The 6,589-nt window shown below is 36.1% G+C and overlaps 1 non-coding gene across 1 annotated transcript; it reads left to right on the forward strand.

The window, feature by feature from the left end:
- Positions 1-2,919: 2,919 nt before the first annotated feature.
- Trnat-cgu lies at positions 2,920-2,991 on the forward strand. Its single transcript has one exon. It is a non-coding gene; the product is annotated as a tRNA-Thr (tRNA).
- The last annotated feature ends 3,598 nt before the right edge of the window (positions 2,992-6,589 follow it).

Genomic DNA, 6,589 nt, shown 5'->3' on the forward strand with positions numbered 1-6,589 from the left:
GAGAACGGGTCTTCTCTCACAATGAGAAGGGGTCAAGGTCCATCACGCTGGCTAAGTGCGGATTGGTGGACTCCTCTTATACGAGTTATATAGCAATTTCAGGGTAGGTAGTGCTTTTGTGCATCTATGAAGTGCACGCCACTGGCCGTGGCTAGTTAAGATGTGCCAACTGATTAAGAGTACCAGTGCAATGCCGCATAGAAACTGTAGGGGTATGACCTACTCCCAATGGGAGGGTTTTATCCAAAATCACTATACTGGAGAGAGGGGAAGATATAATTTAGGTAGTAGTAGCACAGAGGGCGATGTTGCACCCGAGGGTGCAAGTCGAAGAAGGAGAGTTTTCTCATCGACGAATGAAACAGAAATTAGAAAAAATAATAAACAGGTTATTCCCCGACATTCCTAACACACTATCGATCCACAATAGATCCCTCTGGCGGCAGCGCACGACCGCGCGCACGATTCAGATTAATCTATCGAAAATCGTTTTACAACATATTATTTATAGAGAGCATGCGCTAGCAATGATCATCAGTCCGCGTGCGTCTAGTGATGGGGCATTCCGCGCGCGTCCGCCAATTATCGATGCGTGCACATCGATACGTTATCGATTTACCGATACGCGATAGATGAGTTTGCGCATTGTGATACTAAGTTTCGGTATGCCAACGGTATAGGGGCTAGTGGTGTCCTTTAAACTAATTATTAAGAACCAGCTGTTGCCCGCGACTTCGTCTGCGTTTGATTTAGTTTTTTGATGTGGCATTCAATTTAGTTGAAGTTCTAAAAAATAAGTATTCAGTATCGCTAAGCCTTAAATTAGGGGTTTGCTACTGTCCGTTGAGGAGTTCTGTCCTCTATCTCCAACCACATTCATTAGATCTACATGAAGTTTGGGCAAAGGAAAATTAAACACATATTATAACCTCTATAGTACAAAAATAATTATTTAAATCGATTATAATTTGTCGGAGTTATGGTGTGAAATTCTCAAACACTTTCATCCCCTCTCCCAAAGGATTCGAGTTTAATGTCCGGATAAAAAGTATCCTATATTACTTCTAACACTTCCAAGATGTGTACAAAGTTTCATGAGGATCGGTTAAGTAGCTTTTGCTTGAAAGCGTAACAAACAAACTTATATTGACATTTATAATATTAGTAGGGATAGGGATAGGGATAGGGATAGGGATAGAGATGTTCGTTGTTTATCTGTTCTAAATTTAACAATAATAGGAAACATTTTATTACAATTTTCTTTTTATTTATTTACTAGCGCGATGTCGTCTGCATATGAGTCAACCATAGCTGTTGACAACCTCCGTGGCGGTGAGCGTTGTGGATTTAAGTGGGAGGGGTTTGGTCGCCGGCAAAATAAGAGATTTTTTCTTACTGAATTTTCTCTGGTCTGGTGGAATGCTTGCCTGAAACACGTGCCGCTAAGCTATTGACCTATCCGGTACAATGTCACGTAGAAACCAAATCGAAGTGCAATAGGGAAAAAAACCTCACAAGATAGACATATGTCATATTGATGCTCCGCTCCTATTGGTTGTAGTGTGTATATGTGTATGTAATACTATACAGCCTTTATTCTTTATCGACAAATGGAGTACCCAACACAAAACATTTTTCCATTAAGCAGCTTCTCAGCTAAGTAATATTAGTTTCGACCATTATTATAAATGACAAAAGTATATCAAATATATCATGTATTATTGATTGTAAGATTAAATGTCTGGATTTCTCTAACTCGTTAAAACTGAATTAAATACAATTTCTTGAACATACAGTATCCTAGATTTCATAAACAAATAATAATAATTTTCAACTCGTTTTCACTCAGATAATACTAGTAAATACTAGGCACATAAAAATAATATCGTAATAAGATGTTACGCAGGTGGACTAAATCAAAAAGCTAACATAAACAAACCAAACCCCAGCTTTTATTACCTAAAATCAGTGTTATGAGATTTTGAACTCGTAAAACTCAAGTCGTAAAAGACTAAACTTAACGGTTAACCTCTAAATGTAACTCCTAGACTCTCCGGAAGGGGGCGTGCAATCGCGCAGCCTATTTTAAAGACATTGAATATTTAAGAGAGCTAATTGAAATGAGCGCGACACTTTGGAGTGTCGCCAGGATAATTATCTAGCTTCCAAGATGAGATTTAACGTACCACGGTTAAATGGTCGGAGTTTTTAATTATTTTTAGGGTCTACGGGAATCTTAGTTGGTTTGCCAGGCCGTCTCAATTAGGTGGAACGAGCTGGGGGTTAATAATGTGACTGCTTTAAATACGTTTTTACGGACGTGACTACGTCCAGATAACTGTGGTTTCATTTAAAGTTGAACGTTGATTTAAGCATTGGTATTTAGTTTTAGGTTTGAAGAAATTTATTCCCATAAAATCCATAAGTTACTTATTTTACACTAAATTATATCTAAAACGACTTAATATACTTCGTCATTAAATTTATGTATGTTTATTTATTTTTTTCAGGTCTCTCATAAAATATATTAGTATTGCTTATAATGTATACAGTTAGATTGCTTTTGAATACATTGTAAGAGTTTTTTATAATTATTGTAAAATAATAAATCAATGTCTAATTATAAAGTTTGGCACCTTCATAGGTACGGCATTTTAACTAGACTAGTAATTTGTTCTAGATCTAGGTAAGATGATTTTATAGATAAAACTTGTGTTTTATTTCCTTAGCATAAATAATTTTAAGATAAAATATCGATTATCGAAAGTATTTTTATTATATCGATTAATTTTTCAAATCAAATATGAAGGAAAGGTTAGACTTTATGGTTTAATTACTTAATTCAAATTACTCGTATAGGTTACATTTCTTATAACACATACATTTCTTATAATCAAGTATTTTGATACTAATAACACCGCCTCTTTAGCTCAGTGGTAGAGCACTGGTCTCGTAAACCAGGGGTCGTGAGTTCAATCCTCACAGGAGGCAATATGCAAAATATATTGTACGTGAACTTTATCTTTTCTTATTAGAATGATGTCTTGATTTTTCTCACATTATTCTTTTGAAAGAAAGTTTTGCCGCGTGACCAAGCAGAACCAATTGCGAAGCAAATCCAAACTATGCATTTACTAAAACTATATATTTATATGGTATAATGTATTTTTTTTATTCTAGAGTTATTATTTATTTTGTTAACTTACTCATAAAATAAAAGCACTCCCATCTTAATTGCAATTTTTTTTATTACATATATGACCACTGCGATTTATAGAAGATATTAAGAAACGGCTAAATTTAATAACGATTATCAAATACTAAAGGTTTTTGTTATATCGATATCGATAAAAGATCTTAGAGGACATCACTGCGCCTTCGTGTGATGTCGAAGGTTGTTACCGATTTCTGTGCTCTTCCGCCATAGGACATACCTAATGGACGCTTGTTTGTATGTCCTATACTTGATAGCCGTGCGCAAATTTACTTAATTCGTTTTACTTTGTTACTTTCACACTGATACAAGTGGCACTAGTGTTCCCACAGTATTGAGAGGTATATGCAAAAAGGCACTGCCTACACTACTTATTTTAAGGGTACCCACTTAATTACTAAACTGGATTTGGGACAAAACTTACAATAACTGTTACGGGCCAGCAAGTGGGCAAATGAAGTTAATTATAAACTAAATATTTCTTCAGTATGAAAGTCAAATATCAAAAGTCAAAGTCCAAAAACAAACCTTAAAAAAATTTATTGATTTGATTTAGATGTTGACTTTACAATGAATAATTGTTAAGTCAAAGTCTCCTGAGGATGCTCCGGTTTCGGAGCGAAACGTGCGTAGAGGGTACATTGCCGAGGATCTGTTTAGTGTGGAGTATACGAATTGAAGAAATTATAAATTACACCATACAGATTCTCCTGCTGTTCGCGGAGTATAGCAAATTAACAAATGCTTTTATTCAATTATGCATAAATCTTCTGTATTTGCATTGTGTTTTTTCGGGTCTTATAAGATTTTTTTTAATATATTTTTATGCGCATGGATGCGCATTAAAAGATTAAAAAAAATTATGCCATCCCACCTTAAAAATTTGGGCATGTTTCAATAAAACACCAAAGAAAATTCACATTAGTATAGGTACTTTAGTGATGATACCGTAAAGGTGGCTTCCTTAAGAAATGCTTAAAAGTACCCATATATACCATATAATCTAATATATATCATGATGACGACATCATCATATTAACCCGTTACCAGCCCACTACAGGGCACGGGTCTCCCAAACTGAGAAGGGGTTAAGGCCGTAGTCCACCAAGCTGGCCCAGCGCGGATTGGTGGACTCCACACAACATTATGGAGTAGAAGAGTAGTGGAGATTAGGTCTTAGGTTTTCCTTCACCGTTGAAGCGAGTGATATTCGAATTGCTTAAACGCACATAACTTCGAAAAGTTAGAGGTGCGTGCTGGGAATCGAACTCGGTCCCCCGAAAGTGAAGTCGAAGTCCTACCCACCGGGCTTTTACCGCTTTATATTTACAGCGCTCATATATATAGGTTACCTTTATGTGAGTACTTTTGTGCACGCGGAACCGGAAGCCAGAATTGAATTCCCGAATTTTGAGGTGCGTAATGCGAAAAACGGAAGCACAGCGAGTCCATGGGATATCAGTTTATGGGCCTATTGAGTAGATCGTCTCGACACGAATAAGTGTCACAGAGAATAGGTTAGAGGGGAACAAGTTTAAATAGTTCTAGAACACATTTTATGAATGTGTTCTAGAACTATTTAGAAGTTTTGTATGATAATTTTATAAACAAAGCTCGCCCATAATTATGGCACGTTAAAACAAATCTCGCAATACCTGCGAACACTAAATAAGACTCAAAACCTTGGCCGTTTTGCGACACCGGCTAAACTCTAGCCGCATGGCCAGGGCTTTTGTCAAGACGTCTAGTAAGATCGCGTTAAAATAAAAAACGAGTCTTATAGATAAAATCGTATTTTGGCAGGGTAATGGCAGGATATATAGGTTGGGTAACCGATGGCAGCTGGGGTCAAATTTGCTGGTGTGGTTACCCCACATGTTAACAAAGTCAAAGTCAAAAATATCTTTATTCATGTAGGCCCATAGATGGCACTTTTGATGCGTTCATAAGAATTACAGAATAAAAAATTTAAAATTGCGTTTTGACATCCGCTAAGGTTAAAGCTGTGGCCCAACTAAATTGGCTTTTATAAGACAGAGCCGTGGCCTTTTTAACTTTAGAACAACAAAAGGCCGGTTTACATAAACGGCTATGCTTTCGAATGCTAACGTAATCGAGATCACGACTCGATTGGATCGATACGAGCCATCGATCTCCGCGGCGCGTCGCGGCGTGCGTGCGCGCATGCATTATTCGAGTGCATTCCACGATTCGGCCGGTCGCACCGAAATTTTAACCAGCTGCTAACAAAATTTTAACTAACTGTGTGTGGGCTAAGTGATCAAATCTTGTACGTGCTTAAATTAATTGAAACAATAATTTTTTCTTAATTTTTAATAATAAGAATGGTTTATTGTTTGCTTGCAGTAATGTGTTATTCAAATAACATTAATAAAGCGTATTAACGATAACACTTCCGATTTCTCAATGTAATAGACTTTTTTATTGCCCGCAACTTTGTTGCCATAGAAAATGTGATGTGTATGCCTTCTTTACACTTAAAAAAAACATGTCGATCTCTAGCTTTGTGAAAAATGGATATGAATCTATCCTACGGGAATGGTTATTTTTTCTTTGGATTAAAAAGTAATCTATCTGCTATTCCAAACTATAATCCAAATTTCATCCATTCGATCCGATCCGTTCAGCCGTTCTGGCGTGGTTGAGAGTCTAGTTTTCTTGCTAATACTTTGAATGCTGGTATATAATAATTTTTCAGTAGCCTTAAATCTCCTTTCAAGTACCGATTGCCAAATAAATTACCTATATGACTATATATAACTTTGCGGTATTAACAGGTTTTATACTATACTTTCGTCTTACTTGTAGGATAAATAGATTTAGCAACTAATATTGTTGCAAAATATGTACACAAACATAGACTAATAACTTTGTTTGATCATTAATTAAACGTCAGTTATAGAACACCATGGCACTGATCCTTTAAGCAGAAACCCGATAGGCATCCACCAATGGGATCGTTAGTTAGGGCAACGCGAAAGCTATTGCGGGCATTTTGCTTGAAATTAACAATTATGGCTTTACACTCGATTTGTATGTTTGAATGTTAGAACGGACGTGAACTGGAACGTGGTCGTAACGGTAGTTTAGGAGGGATTGTATGTAATACGGCCGTTTGTACAGGGAAATAAACACCTTCAAGTGCAATGCTCGCGAGTAATTGATAGTATTTTACACTTGATTATACGATTCGGTTGAATAGCTGAATAGTGTCCTATTCATAGTATTTTTTTTGTTATTTAAAGTCTCATGGATAACTGTAATCTTACCTGTGAAAAATTATATAATGTCTTTATTTATTTATACTTTTTATTTGACACCACTCATAAAAACGAAAAAAAAAGAACAAACACT

Source organism: Pararge aegeria, chromosome 17 (genome assembly GCF_905163445.1).
Source record: "Pararge aegeria chromosome 17, ilParAegt1.1, whole genome shotgun sequence".
Lineage (NCBI taxonomy): Eukaryota > Metazoa > Arthropoda > Insecta > Lepidoptera > Nymphalidae > Pararge > Pararge aegeria.